This window comes from Drosophila miranda, chromosome 3 (genome assembly GCF_003369915.1).
Source record: "Drosophila miranda strain MSH22 chromosome 3, D.miranda_PacBio2.1, whole genome shotgun sequence".
NCBI classification, from domain to species: Eukaryota; Metazoa; Arthropoda; class Insecta; order Diptera; family Drosophilidae; genus Drosophila; species Drosophila miranda.
This window is the reverse complement of record NC_046676.1, coordinates 25191931-25208434: the sequence shown is the minus strand read 5'-3', so window position 1 is coordinate 25208434 and position 16504 is coordinate 25191931.

The window sequence follows — 16504 nt, the reverse complement described above, 5'->3', positions numbered from 1 at the left end:
GAACAGGAGCAACCGATGCGATGCTGTGGGCATTGTGTTATCAGTTTTCCGTAGTTTTTGTGGGTTTTATTTCCCTGTTTCTGGGCTATCCTGCAAAATGATAGGCTATATTCCCACCTGCTGTTGTGGCTGCTTCAGCGGCTCCTGCTGCTGCTGCTGTTTGATGGCTGATGGATCCTGCTGCATGGCCTCCTTGGGGACTGCTGCGTTGACAAAAGCCACACTGAGAGAATCAATGTCGCATGGTTCCATTCCTAGGTCTCGTATGCCCTGCCCTTTCCAATCCTCTCTTCGCTCAGTGTAAACCCTATCTGCCCCTATCCGTGCCCATCATGCGTTGTCATGCAAAATCTACACTCACCTCTAAGTTAGCCAACCAGTCCAGCCACCTGCCCTCTGCATCCCCCTCCGCAGTCCCACAATCTGCCGAGCAGCATGTCACCAAAAAGGCACAAGATACGAGTACCAGTGCCCACCCATTGCCCGTCTCTACGCTCTACGCTGGGCACTGCTATGCCCGTGAGGATTTTCAATTTTACTGCATCATAAATTAAATTACCTCTTTCGATGCGATGTGCGAGAGCTGGGCCCATATTTTGCCCAGGACCATGAATAGGAGCAGGACCAACCTGTCTCCGTGGCTCCATTTTATTACCGCAAAAGAAACGCAACAAGAAAATGGTCAGAAGGGGGCTGGGGCTGGGGCTGGGCGACCTTTGACTTTGCCAAAATGCCAAAGGTATGCGCAAAAATGCACAACACACTCAAACAGAACAGTCAGAGAGGAAAGGAGACGGAGACATGCAGTGGCACGGCGGGGCAGTCAAGGGCAGGATGGGGCAACCAATTCCCAAACTGCACCAAAAATGTACAACAACAGCCGCAGACAACGTCGTCGACGACGACTGCGACGATGACTGCGATGGGCACTAAAAATGCAACATTACGTATACGCAGTGGTGCACCACCAAAAGAGGAGAGGACAGAACCAAAAAAAAAAGAAGGTACACCACGAAAGCACTGAAGCACCGCCAGCAACAACAGAGGTACATGGATTCTAATGAAATCAGCAATAGTAATGTAGCTGTGGCAAAAAATCCAAATGGGGAAGTCCTCGACGTCCCCCTCGTCCTGCCCCTGTGACGTCCTCCCACTGTGCGCATTGCAAACCCCCCTTTGGGACTAGCCGTACATTTCTGGCCAGTCCTAAAAATATCACCCCCCATGTGGCATTTTCTTTCTCTCGCGCTGACAGTGCGTCCTTTTGAAATCTCTTACACAGGAGTCCATTAAATTTTGCAGCTTTGATTTTGGCGAGTGGCAGCTGAAAAACAAAAAGTCCAAAAAACTAAAAAACCGAAAACTGAGTCGAAAAAAAGGCCGCTGGTAAATTATGTAATTTGGCTAAGAGGCAAACACAGACGGACCCAGTTCTGTAGCCCCTCCATCCCAATTTGGCGCGCATCCATAACGGCCCTGGTGGGAGCTGTAGTGGGTGGTGGCAACCTCATCAGGTTCAGCACTCCGCAGACGCAGAAGCACACGCCGGCGGCATGCTGATGAACCAAGGAAGACATCGACATCGATTGTACACGACTCTAATGTGGCCATAATTAAAATTACCTCGTTTACCTGTCACGTATGTGGATCTGCCACTCTCTGAGAGTTTTCGGCCTCTTTGTTGACGTATTTTTTTTGGTTTATTACCTTGCATTGCGGATGTGCTCGCCGTCTGCGCCGTCTGCCGAATCGTAATGTGCGTGTGTTTGTGTCGCCACAGGGAAGGCATGCCACAACCTATGTATGTACCTCTAATGGTGCCCAGGTTTGTTCATCGTTTGTCGCCTGCGTGCGAGCCAATGAGCAATGCTTTATGTCTTCCGGTCTGTGTCTCGGGCCTTTGGCTCTTATTTTATTGCTATCGTTTCGTCCTTTTGTTTGATGAAATATGATTGTGTTTGTTCCGCAAAGTGCCCCCAAAAATAACTGCAGTGTCCTCCGCTGGGAGGGGATAGGACAGGTTGGCTTCAAGTTTGGCCATTCCGCAGCAACTCGGAGTGCAAGGGATATACTGTGAGCACTTTTAATTGCCTGATCTCTGCTCATTCCAGTTTATACATATATTTTTTGAAGTATTTTGATTATTTCCATGCGTATGACAGGAATCTGGTTGGATCTGAATATATCCTATAGCAGCTAACCCATAAATCCAACTTTTTACCCTTCAAATGATATATTTAGCAAGCAAAAAATGTTACAAAACTTTAGGGACACTCCAGAGGTAACTGGATGTTAAAGTGTCAGCCAAGTATTTAGCTAGCCTTGGCCATGTGGTGGCTGTGCTCCTCCTCGACCCTACATCTTTCCAAATCTCATGGCGTTTACTTATTGCTGGGATTAGGAGGTATCCTCTGGAGGCATCCAAGGTGCGAGTGCCTTTTTCCTGTGCTTCTGATGCGGCTGCAGCGGGACATAACTCAAACCTAAATCGCCTTCCATGCCCTGCACGTGCAGCAGTCGCCGCTTGAGCCTGCCAACAGCTCCATAGCTCCACAGCTGTGGTTGATCGAAAAGGAGGGGGCCAGCGGGGAGTGGTGTGGACCTGCTGCTGCATCGCCTGCTCGTGCTACTGCTCCTCCTGTGCTGCTGTTGCAGCGAGCTACTCGTATTTGCAACAGAATGGAATGGAATATGGGTCAAAGTGCAGTTGAATGTCCTGAAACATCCGCAATGCTGTAGTTTGACTTTTTCCACACACACATGCATACTGTGGCACTGGTTTGCGTGTGTGTGTGTGTTGTTGGTTTGCATGGGAATTGCATTCAGGAAAATTTTACGATTTACGCTACGTTCCGGCCATTCAGATGTATGTGTGTGTGCGAGGGCTCTTACGTTACTTATTCGCAGTGGTGTCCTCTCGCTCCCGGGTCCTCTCCGGTTTTTATATGCCTGGGATTTTGCGATTTGGGGCTTGCAAAAGTTGTGTCGCCTGTCAGCCATTGGGTCTGAGCCGATCTGTCTGGATCGACCGATGGTGGTTTATGCATTTATTTAGCAAAGGGGTAATCTGCTCTTCCGCAGAAGGAGGAGGTCCTGGGGCGTGCCAAGTCAAACTCTGGTCAGGTCTGGCCTTCAATTAGTGTTTAAACTTTAAATACAAACAATTTGTACAACGAAATGGCCAGCGACATGTGCAGCAGCACGGCTCACGGCCTGCACGGCTGCACTTGGCCTTTGATCAAATCCAAACTAAAAATTAGCCGGACGGGCCGGAGTCGGCTTCTAGGCGGGGACCACAGGAAGCAGTCCCAGGCAGCTCTCTGACTATTTTTGCCCATGTTCCGGGCCAGCCGATACATATTTTTGCTGTTTGGCTAATTTAAAAGTTTCACGGGTAATTTTAAAGATTTGTGTGCTGCAATCCATTAGCCAGAGAAAGGACGAAGGACGCCGAACAGTACTTGACATGCTGTTGGCCGCAATGAAATGCGCAATAAATAAAACGTTAAATGAATAGTCCCGCGCCCTGGTCCGTGCTCCATCCCAAATAAACAAGCGCATAAATTTTGCTAACCAGAAGGAGCAGCTATCCTTTGAGCCGTGTGTCGCCTGTAATTTTCCACTCTCTCTTGAGGAAGAAAAAGGATGCCTCTTGGCGAATGAAAGGGATGTCCCAGAATAGATCGTTTGTGCAAAAGGAAGGCAATTCCAATTCCAATTGATATGTTCAGGAAGCGGCTTTGATCACACATGCACGGGTTGATTGACCGGAAAGGCATTGGGTATTGAGGCATCTCTTACTCCGCTCCTGCTACTGCAGCAAGGATGCAGGACACTGAGTCAGAGCACCTTGCCTGAGCCCCAGAGATCACAAAACCTTCATCCAAAAAGCATAGCATCCGCTTGAAGCAAAGAAGGAAGCAAAAATGCGCATCTTAGCTTTTCGTGCCGTTCCTCCATCCTCCATTCTGCCCCGCCTTTTCTCTTTCTCTTCTCTAATGAACGTGCCGCATTTGTCACAGCAGCAGGTCGTGTGGGTGGATGTGGGGATGGATGTGGAGGTGTCTGTGGGTATTAGTGTCGGTCAGCTGGGTCTTGGCCATATGCAGCAGATTAAAAGTCGATTTGACAAGCTGTTGAGTGCCCGGCGGAGGCGGGCAAAGGATGCCCGAATAAGTGGAAGAGAAGTGGCTTGCCGCATGTGCGTGCGTGTGTGTGTGCAGGAGTGTGTGAGTTTTCTGGCAAGATTTATGTGGCCAAGGGCCGGGAGCAGGCTAGCAATTAAAAAGCAGTTAATGGGAATGCAATTTCAGGTCTTTGTCTCTGTCAAAGTTTTGTCGCTGCGCCAAAAATTACGCATACGCCATGTGACAACTGTCAACAACGTTGTCGCTTGGCGGGGCATAAAAAATGATGCAGGTGAGTCCGGAGGTGCGGGGGCATGGACAAGAGCAGGTCGAAAGCCGCTTAAGGCAGTTACTTTTTGCACCTTTCTGGCGGCTTATGGCAGGGTGGGGGTCGAGGAAGCCAAGCCACTGCCAAAACCGGGGCTCACTTGCCTGTCATCTTGGCTCTTTGCTTGGTACGCAGCCATCCAGCAGGAGGGCGGAGGGGTAACGTGGCAAGGGATGGCACGAGGCACAGTGACAGCAGCGGCAGTGGCAGCAGTAGCAGCGGTGTGGCTGCACTTTAAGCCTTCGCTGAGTAATTGCGCGCAAAAAATGCGCAAATTGAGCGCAAGACCCAGAAAGACCCCAAAAGCCGTGCTTCGCTTTTCCACCATTTTCCACTACACTTCCACTGTACACCCTTCCCTCCCTTTTCCATTGCCCCGACCTGCAGCAGTTCTCTTTTCGGTAAGGAAAAACTTAGTTTTCGACTGTGTTTACTCTACGAGTTGCGTTTTGCGTGAGAAAAGTTTTACTTACGACTTGCATAAATGCAGTCATTGCCATTCTGGCGCATCCCGCTTTCCACTTCCAGTCGTGCCCCGCCAGCCACCACTGCACTGACTCTGACTGCAGTCGCAGTGCCCCAGAGATTGGCATGTAAAATATGCTAAAAGCATGCCACTTCCCAGTGGCAGTCGCAGGGCAAGGCGTCGCTTAGTCGCGTTGTCAGATTTGTCAAACGTTCTCTGTCTCTCTCTCTCACTGCATTGAACCATCAGCGAGGGGGATGTGGTGGGGTGAGCTACGATGGAGAGCATCTGGAATGCGTCGAATGCCAAATGCCTCATTGAAAATTTAACAATTGCATAGCTGCTGGGCGCTGGAGAATTATTTCAGATATTTCTGCAGATTTTATCCCGGTTCCCGGTCGGTGTTTCTCTTTGAGATTCACATGATTCGTAGTAACCAGGCAGTATAACCGGTATTATCCCCTGATGAAGTGGAGGAACTTTATCCCCCATATCATTATTACTTCCGCTTCCACTTTGCAGAACTTACACTATCAAAAGACAGTTTATAAGAGGATGGTTGGGCTTCAGCCATAAATTTCTTTCCTCATTGCGTACATTTCTGCGCCAAATCTAATTTGCCAATAAATTCCTTTGCTCGTCTTCCCAGAACTGCCGGAGGGAGGGTTGAAAATATATATATATTACAGGCAAAGTATCCAAAACTTTAAGGCAGATAACGCCTAAGCGGACAGCAGAGAAGGGTAGGATGATGGCAGGGAGGGCAGGAGAGGGCAGGACAGGGCAGGGGAGAAACTTTAAAACTAAACAAACTATTTATAAATTGCGCTAAACTCGAGACCAACTTAAACTTGCCACAATCGTGGTGGAAGCAACTGAAGTGGCGCGCGCCTGGAAATGAAGAGAGGATGGGGCTGGACAGCGCCGCGTAGGAAGATGCAGTGGCACCGAAACGCGGTCCAAGCCAAGTTGTTGCGGGCTGCGGCAATTCGTTTAAGCCGCTTTTGCAGCGCCCAATAATTTATGGGCCATGTCTGTCTTGCCAGAACTTCCTTAAAGTATGCAGCGTTGCCCTTCCCCCTTCCCTCTATCACTCCCCTCCTCTGGTAAATGCGTTTGGCAGACGCCTTGGCATCGATGACGCCCCGAAAAAAAACTTGGCGCTAAATTGCGGCCGAGGCGCGTGTTCCAAAAAAACTTAAGTGGCTTATGTGATGTGGTCGAGGGGTGGAGTGGGGCGCACAAACAAAAACAGTTCTTGGTAACATAAAGAATGAACCGAGACCGGGGCTAGGGCCTGAAGGACGAAACCTGAATACCCTTGACCAAGTAACGGGGCAAACGGCAAACAGTAGAAAGGAGGCGGCAGCGGCCGCGCAAGCGGATATGCGGAAAAACTTCGATGATGTGTGCCGCAAACTGGTTGCCTTTCCAATTTGGTTTAGTATTTAGAATTTTGTGGGCTTATGCCACGAGAAGGGACACGACAGTCCTCTGTACAGGATGAGTGGAGGGCTCCCTGTGGAGGAGGGCTGCCCCTCGAGAGGGTATAGATGAGCATGAAAAATAATCATGGGCACCACACTTGCAGCGTCAGTAAGTCTGCGGCCAAGTCTTTGGCCGCAGCTTCGTCGGGGAGCCTGAGAAAGGGAAGAGAACGCCGGAGAGCATCGGCATGAAGCTCACGCCAAGTGTCAATCAATCAAAGGCGGCAGCCGAGATCGATGCAGGCTCTGGCTTTGGCTCCACGTCGCCCGTCCCCCGTCGCCTGTCGACGGGTTCATAACATCAATTTCCATAAAAAACCGCTTTGGCAAATTGGGCGACAGATCGAAGGCAATGAATATTATACTCTCTATACGCTCTAGAGCAGATATATCCTGTAACCTGTGGCATCCTCGTTGGTCAGAACAACTCCGTTGGCATTCCACAGTCCGTGGATGGACAATCCATCCATAAATTTCTATAAAAAGCTGGGTCTGTGACTGGGTCTGGCTTTGGTTGTGGCTCATTTGTTAGGCTCTGAATCGGAGTATGCCAGGAAGCACGTTCAAGTGTGATAATTAGCTGCAAGCTGTGCCACATCAGTGTTCTCTGTTCCGTTCCGTTCTGTGCCTTGTGCCCTCCCATTGTTGCTGCAACATCCCATGTCCAGAGGTTGTCGTTGTTGTTGTTAATATGAGGAGGCTTCATTAGCTGGCCACAGCATCGGCATCAGCATCGGGGAGAATCATGGGAATAGCTTTAGCCTTTAGGCCAGTAACCCACACAACCCCTCTCTGGCCCCGGACTGGCCCTGGGTCCCTCCTGTGCATAGTTAATTGGCCAGGCATTGTAATTACTTAAGCATTAACCACGAAAGCAACACTTGAGCGGCGTTGGCGCCATGCAAACACCAACCCAAACAACGACAGGAGCTGGAGCAGAAACAGGAACAGGCATGGCAAGGGGAATGGATGGCCTGTCGTCTTCTCACTTCCAGGTTGAGGCTGCTCTGGATTGGACTATCCTGGCTCCTGGCTTAATTAGGTTTTTGGGCAGCGGGAATTTGTCGTCATGGTTGTCGCTGGCTCAGAGTTTCGTGTATGATCCTTGGGACCAAAAGCAGAAGCATACATCCTGCCTCCCTTCCTCGGATCCCTTCCAGCTAAAAATTTATGATCGAAAACGCGTCCTGGCTTCGGTTTTAGCTTCATCCTCAGCCTCATCCTGGACCCAAGTCTCGCAATAAAACCAATTGATTAATGCTGCTCGTTGTTGGCTTCCTATGTCTCGCCTCAGACAGAGTCCGTCGATTGTCTCTGGTTTCTGATTTAATCGACATCCGATGGAATGCTCGCAACTTCATCGATTTTTAACACACCATTTTTAGAGGCAGCATTCGTTGTGGCAGTTATTCCTCCCTCATCCTTCGTTCTGCTGAGCTTTCGCTCCTTTTAGGAAACTTTTAATTAAGTCAATTTTTCGATTCGAGCAAGTTTTCACAGCTATTTCCAATTGCGATTGACTTTTGTTCTGGCTGCTGATTGATTTCAGGGCCCAGCCAGTCCTCTCTTTCGCATAAGCAAACAGTAAGTGGCAAGTCAAGTGTGGAACAGTTAACGAATGCACACATATCCAACTAAGAGATGATCCTTCACACAGATATATCCACAGTCAGTCAAGGCAGGCAGTCGGTGATTCCCTTGCAATCGCACACTTAAAACGCCAGCAGTTATAATTGTTACTCAGGTGACAGATTGCTGAGTGGCAGCCAGCAATGGCAGGAGGAGCACGGCAGCATGGGAGCCAATAGCACGAAGGATGAACGACCATCCTTGAGGACCCAAGGACCAAAGGGAAAACCAAAACAAGCCAACCCGAGCCGAGTCAAGCCTGCCCTGCCTTGCGCTGCCGTGGCCTCGCCTGGAAATCTCTGTCTCCTCGGAGACGAGGCGGTGGCGGTGGCATCAACGTAACGTCAGACAAATTATCACGTTACACTCGAGTGCGTGAAGCGGGCAACTATCATCCTCTCTTCTCTGCCTCTCATTTCACTTGCCCCTCCTCCTGCCGTGGCTGCTGTCTTGCAAGTTGTCGGCTTGCGTCGTGTTCGCGGCAATTGCAACGGCAGTTGGATCTGAATCGGAGTCTGAGGCTGAGGCGGAAGCAGTAGCTGCAGCCAAAGCCGGAGCTGCAACTATAAATGCATTGCAGTATGGCAAAAGTCAATTTCGTGCACTCCCTACCTCTCTGCTTGTCTCTCCCTCTCGGTTCATGTCTGTGAGGCGAGGCAATATGCAAAATGTGCCTCAGTATGAGGGTCGTCGCAGGAATGATAACCCTGCTGATGCCCCATGTCCGTGCTTGTGCTCCGGCTCCTGCGTGCGGCAGGTCGCTCCGAGCTTTGTGTACCCTCCTTTTGCTGCTGACACTCGGCTTCTCGCTTCTCTTGTCTACTTTATTATCTGCTTAAACATTGAGATTGACCCCCTTCGTACCTTCTGCCTGCCTTCTCCCTGGCTTCAGTTGCCGTTGATTGACACACCGAAGGCCCATCGTCCTTAATTGCATTCTGCCCCATGATAACATAATTTAAAGGGAAAGCGGATACGGCAACGAGCCGCCAGGTGCTCCGGTGCTCCGATTGCCCGGCTTGATTTACGGCTCTGCTCTTCGGGAGCGAGGCTCTTCCAAGTGGCCCACTCTGCGTATGAGTAATGTCATCTTTTTTTCTCCTTCGTTTTTTTTTTGATTTGTTTACAATAAAAAACATAAAAAGAAAAGTAGCATAAGCGCATTCCCCAAAATTTTCGTGCTTTTTCTGCTGCTGGCTGCTAACTGCTTTAATGGCGGGGAAAACTGACTAAAACTGCAATTGCTAAAACGATTTTCGCGCCAATTTCATTTGATAGCTGCCCCGCTCTCAACCTCCCGCTCTCCCACCGCTAAGCGCCCGCTGGCACCAATCACGGCTTGCCACCATCAATTAGGTGTCAGAGTTGCAACAGCAACGACAACAGCTACGGCAACAGCAGTAGGTGGGAGTGGCACCAACAAATAAAAAGTTATAATAAAAGTTGACAACATTTTTTGGTGCCATGCAGCAGAGCAGCAGCAGCGGCGGCAGCGAAAAAAAACTTTTGTCGATTTTTATATTTGTGGAAAAATTTTTAATTTGCCCATGCTCCTGCCTGCCTGCTCCTCTGTCCCATCCTGTCCCTGCAACCAGCGTATAAATTGTTTTATTTGCCAGAGGGTGAAGGGTAGGTGGGACAGGAAAGCAAAGGGAGAGCGATGGGTAAACTAAAACTGAAATTAAACAAAACTGCTGTCATCATCTTCTGGCAAGTAAACAATTGACGGTCCCCGTGCCCATTCCCATCTCCACTCTCACCCGTTCAGGACCCGTTCTGGTGTCGCCTTCGCTGAACTGTCAGCTCATTTTCTGACAGCCAACAGCCAACCATCCCACCATCCAACATTCGGCAACAGCCACGACAAAGATTCCCAATTTGTTGGTTATATGTAAATTGAATGTTCTGCACAATTTTCGGTTTCGCTTTGTTTTCTATCTTGGCCGAAGGAGCAGTCGGTAGCAGCTGTAGTTATTGCAAAAGCCGGGTATCCCCTCAAAGTTGTCATTACATAATGAGAATCATTAACTTAACTGTCCCTAATAGATGCCTTTCTATAAAGTAGTATAGCGGCATACCCTACCAGCAAACAGGAGAGCTCTGTTATCTATATCTACAGCCTTTGGTACTGCACAAACCCAATGATAGGTCGGATATAGCCTTCGGATGGGACTGTAATTAGCATAATCAATTTGTTGGCTGCCTTCGTCTGCGTCTCGCTTGATAAATCGTTGCGGCAAGTCTTTGGTGGCGACGCAGCAGCGCGGGCAGCGGCTCAGCGGGGACTAGTTTTTTTTTGGTAATGGACAACATCAGTCCGGAAGTTGGCCTTCAGTGCACCCCTCACCCTCTCTTACTGGCTGCGTGTATCCTTAACGCCTGACTGGGTTTGCTGTGTGCCTCAGGACACGAGTCGTGTCAGGGACTGGGGCTGGTGCTGGGACGAGAGAAGTGTACTGGAGTCGAGTGGAGTGGAGTGTAGTGGAGTGCTGTCCTGTTGGGCGACGACCCACTTAACGCTGCAGATACGCCGCCAATTTCGCATGCAGCAAGGAGTTGCAGTTTCTCCATTTGCGTGGCGCATGTTGCTCGTAGCAAAGTCGCAGGAGCCAGTGGGTGGGTAAAGGGTATAGGAATGGAGACGGAGTTGGTGGGTGGTGGCTGGGGGCAACCCTTTTCTTTGCTTTACTTTCGTTTCGCTTAGTTTCGTTTCGTGTTTACTTTGCCATTTTTTAGTGCATCTGCAGCACATAACTAAAGGCGCAAAAAACAAAGCAACAAGCCAGGGCCAGTGCAAGTGCCAGTGCCTTAGCCGGTGCCTCAAGAGGCACAGGAACAAGAACTTGCAGCGGAGGCAGTCAAGAAAAAGTTGCCAACTGTTTGCCTCAGACACAGAAGCAGTTCCCCTGCTCTCTCCCCATAAAGTGGTCAGTTGTTGCTGGTCTTGTTTATTCCTATGTTGCAAGTCGATTGTCGGCGTTTGCAGCAAATGCATTTTGTCACTTATGCAATTTATTGCTGTTCGGCTTTTGATGTTTCGGTGTTTGACAGGACGTTTGGCGTTTGAGCTACACAAATGCTACGAACGGAAGTCTTTAAGTGCTGCCCCTGCCACTTCGACTTTCAACCATTTAAAGCCCATTCTCCCGGGGGGCACTTCCACAAACTTCATTTGCATAAATAACAAATATTACTCATACGCCGCAGTGCAAGGACTCAGCTGCTGGTCTACGGCTGCTGCTGCTGCTGATTCCTCCGGATGCGGCAACACACATTAAAAGGCATAACAAATTATGAAAAGTCGTGCTTCATCGGGGGCGCCACAAAAGCTGTGCAATCGATATTCACTTGAAATGCCCCACCATGCCAGTATGCAATGCTCGAAAATTCCAATCAACATTTTTATAAATCACATGCGCGCCACCAAATTTACAGCTGCGTTGCCATCGCAAAGGGTGGGGCAAGGGCTGAAAGCTGAGGACTGAGAAGATTGCGTCAGTGAATTTATGAACTTGCGGCATGTTTCCATTGAATGTTGCCTCCCGCCTCCCGCCTCACATTTCCCGTTTCCTGTCCCGCGCAAAATGGCGCGACAATTTCGAGTTATGGCAAGATAAATTGTCTTTGGCAGTGTAAACAGCAAATGAGTTGCAGGCCAACTGCTTACTAATTGGAAAGAGACAGAGCCACTAAAAGAGGGAAAGGGAGAGAGGAAGAGAGAGAGAGAGCGAGAGGGAGAGAGAGCGAGAGAGAGAGAGCAGTGCAATTGTCATGGCAAACACGTGAACAATTGCCACTCATTACAAAAATGTTGACCAGCAAACGAAAACAACAGAAGGCCAGCATCAGACACACGCGTGACAAACTTTTTAATAAATGAAACTTTTTGCCATATCTTTTTTCTCTTCCTACTCCCGCCCCTGCAACACACAATCTGCCACACCACACTTGCGGTTGACCACTGTGTTGTTAACCGCAATATTTTTGTGCCCTGGCCTGCCTTGCCCTATCCTCTTACCAAAAACAAAAGCCACACACACAATGGCAAATGCCAAAAGCTTAAACAAGCTGCCAATATTTTGGTGTCTATTTCCGCGTTCCCCCATCCTACTCCCATTCCCTTTTGAACCATTTTCGTTTTCCCATTGCCGTTACTTACACTTTATTGGGTTTCTGTCATGTTTCTACTTTTTTGCCTCTTGGTACAGTGCGTGGCAGGGCTGTAAGTCTCTCCTTCGGTACGACTAGAAAAGATATAAGATAGCTATTGTAGCGATAGTAACAATTGTAACAATAAGCATGTAAATAATACACAGCGCGAGTTTGTATCTATCACACCATCGGAACACTCTGTGGCAGTTACCAATAGTATATAACGTATAAGAAATATCGATAAGAGAGAAGAGAGAGTGCCGATCCAATCGGACCCACTTTTTTAAAGGTTGAGAGAGAGAAAGATATCGAGCCTAAATAAACTGAAGAAAGAAAGATATACCTAAAACTATCGAGAGGCCTTTTTTCAGCCTGCAATAGGGTGTCCATATGGTCGGCTTTTCTTCTCGGGACTAGTCTTTGCTGCTTGTTTTATTTGATTGAAGCTCTTTTTCGGGGAATTGGCTAAAAAAGGAGAGAAAAAGCATTTATGGCGCTCTTCATGTTTATTGTGGCACATAAAGCAGCCAAAGAACACGCTCCTTCCCCGTCTGGCCACGGATTGTGGCTTTTTTACGGCCAGTTGGCAAATGTGTCGCTGCTTGGCAGCTTTAAATTCTATTAAATCAAGCAGAAGAGGCCGAGGAGGTCAAGAAAGAAGGCTCCGCAGCAAAAAGAATTTCACTTACGACAACAAGAAAAAAACTCAACGAGGGGGAAAGTTTTGAATTGCTGCTGCGACCGCAACTCTACATTTATACGCGATACATACATAGTCCTTATGGCTACATTGAGCGACAGAGTGCGTGCGTGAGAGACAGAAAACGTGTCTGAACATGTCGTCGGGCGCTGCGTAGCCACTGAAAATTGATTTCTTCCCTTTGGCTATAAAAATGATCCGATTTGATCCATGTTCGGCAATCTGATAGATCTCTATGATTGTGCGTTTTTAGTTTTCTCGTATCTTCTATATTGTGGCTGCAACAGATTTTCGTTCTTTGTGGGGGTGGAAGGTGGGCCGAAATTTTGAAATACACGTTTTATAGTGAGATCTAACAGGAGTGTAGATACTAAACTTGGTTACTCTAGCCTTAATAGTCTCTGCGATTTGTAGATGCCCCAGATCTTCGTCCTTTTGCGGGGGCAGAAAGGGGTGGGGCGAAATTTTGAACTAAACTTGTCAAGGTCCGATTTAACAGGAGTGTGGATACCAAATTTGGTTGCTCTAGCTTTTATAGTCTCTGAGATCTATAGTCATTCTCTACGATTCTGCGTTTTTGATTTTCTCGTATCTTTAAAATTGTGGATGCCACAGATTTTCGTCCTTTGTGGGGGCGGAAGTGCGCGAGGCGATGTTTTGAAATATACTTGTAACAGTGACATATTACAGAAGTCTGGATACAAAATGTCGTTGTGCTAGCTCTTATAGGTTTTGAGCACTAGGCGCTCATAGGGACGGACAAACAGACATGGCTCAATCGACTCGGCTATTCATGCTGATCAGGAATATATACTTTATACGAAACGCTTCCTTCTGGACGTTACACACATCCAATTTCACCATAAATCTAATATACCCCTATACTCATTTTGAGTATCGGGTATAAAAAGCAACTTTCTGCTCGGAAAAGTCCAAACATGCACCCAATAAGGCGGCAATAGCAGCAGGACAACTACAAACAACAACTACAACAGCAGCAACAAAAGACAAACAATGATCTCCCTATCCCTCTCTCCCTTTCCCTGTCCCCTTCCAGCCTTTTGGTCTTGGCCATTTTTGTGCGCGCGTTGACAAAAAAATCGTTTAAACGTAGGCCAAGGCACGTTTCCTAAACACAATTGCTGGTGGGTAAACTTCATTAGAATGTGGCTGCAACAACACTAACAATCGCACGAGAGTGACATACAAGTCGCATGGAAAAGGATGGAGCACAGGCAGTGGAGCAGGGGATAGAGCAGAGGAGCCTGGGAGTCCAAGTTCCCCCAAGAACAAACAGAAACTCTAAAAAAAGAAGAGTAAAATTAATAACAATCCCAAAGCAAAACAAAACACAAAAAACGGGCCAAAAAAGCAGGATAAAAAGTAAGGAAAAAAAGGTTAAAATGCTGTTGGGAATTTGCAGCGCCTATCCCTTACCCAACCCCCTCACGTCTCCCTCTTCTGAAAAAGCCCAAAAAGAAACACCATGTTGGCCAAAAGTTGTTCTTGTTGCTGTTTCGGCCTTTCGCTTGACCAACGCGGAATGCGCGCGAATTTTAATTAGTGCGGAGCTTTGCCCTGCCCCTGCCCACGACCCAGCCACTGCCTTTGCACCTCTCCCTCTGGAAGATGGCAAGTGGCAGCTGCGACCCTTGAACTGCCACTATTGTTGTGTGTGTTTGTGTGTAGCAGAGTGTCTCGCAACAAGCATACAATTAAAAGTTTTTAGCCTTAATGCGGATATGTTTGTTAAATTGCCCACAAGAGTGGGGATCCAAGGATTTCGGTGGCTTGGGGTATAAGTGACACCACGCACAACAGCTTGCCACAAGGAAAGATGAATTTGTAGCATACTTCTGGGCGTAGCCGAAATAACTTTTTTGCCACTGTCAAGTTGGATCGGAGAAGAGTTATCGGTTATACAACCGAGTGCCGCGTGGTGCTGCATGCTTTGCGCTGTCATCAAGCCGTACAAGTCAAAAATGCCAACAACCTATGCCGCAGGAGCCGCAAAGATGAGACAGCGGCGGCGGCAGCAGTCCAAACCACAATTAACCAGCGCACCACCCGACCGCAGTCGACGCTGCCGTTGCCGATGCCGTCAAAGTTAGTGGTGCATCAAATGTTCGAAAGTTAATCACATTTATCGGTCAATAATCCCGGCTGATGAGTAGGCGTGGCTGGGGCTGGAATTAATGGATGGATGCAAAAAGGTCTTTGCAGCAAACCACAAAAATGATGTGGAAAATAGTTTGAAAATCTGCAAATTGCTGCAGTTGCAATTAGCAGAATGGACAAAGGAGCAGATAATTTGTTGACAATTCATGTGGCCTCAAGGATTAAGAGGGGCATTAAAAAGCTATTCTGCTGCATTCGGTCAGCGGTTTCCTAATTTAATTCCATTTGCCCAAAATGTACTATGAACACAGGCTTTCTCCCTGGCCTGACAGATACTCTGCAGAGGTTGCTTTTGTCCCACTGTGACAACATCTTTTGCCAAAGAATGCTCTGCAGCTGCTGCACCAGGCCGAACGATATTTTCGAAAACTGAGCTAAACTGTACGTCAAATAACCATCCAACAAGCAGAGTGTCCTCATTCCCCATTCGTCTTTTCTCATCCTCGTGCTCTCGTTTTTCATTAGAGAATGAGAACTGCACCGAAAGCCGGAGCCCAAAACTGAATGCAATTACAAAATCCCGAAGCCTGAAGCCTCTTATGTGATCTAAATGTAGTTGCCTGTGACCCGCCCTTCCCCGCTCGCTGCTCGATACCTGCCTCCAGCTTCCCCTGAGAGGCAGACAACCTGCAACAAATAAACACATCAAAATTGCATATTGTTTTAATTGTTTTGTTACCAGGTTTCAGGTTTCAGGTTGCAGTTCGCTTGCTGCCAAAACTGCAGATTAACGCATTTACACTGCAAGTCCTGGGCTTCTGGCGTGTGGTTCCTGGCTGCCAGGCAGGTCCCAGGCTCCTCTTCTGCTTCTGGTACTCCTCTACTCCCACAATCACACGACGCACACGACACATATGACATACACACACGACACACATGGATAGGGGAATATTCTGGATTCAGATTCTGGTTTGTGCATTTCCATGTCTGTTCTCAGTCGTGTGCGTTGCATGCCACGAAAAGGGAGGATGAGCAGATGCGGGCGTCGTGTATTTGGGATTCATATTTCGATAAAAAATTATGCCAGAACTTCATTTAAGGTATCCTTCATTCAAGATATAGTAGCTATAATGTGTGGCTGCTAGGCTCTGCCTTACCTCTTCCCAAAATATAATATTTTCTTCGATCCAGTGGATGCTTTTTAAGGTGGCCTTTCGTTCGATTTAAGTGCAGACAAATCGTTGAGGCTCCCCACTCTCACTCTGCTCCCCACTCTATTGTCCATTTTTATGGCCTTGTTGTTTCGCCTTTTGCTGGGTAATGGCGGCATGTGCATGGTGAGATAGAGACGGAGGGGGGAACTGCAATTGAAAATTTATTTTGTGTGCTCATTTTGCACCTAATTTCGAAGGAGACCCCCGAGGAAATGAGTTGCAAAAGGAACAAAAATGAAAAGTAAGGAACTTCCAAAAAGTTATTTTCCGTGTCCGAACGTAT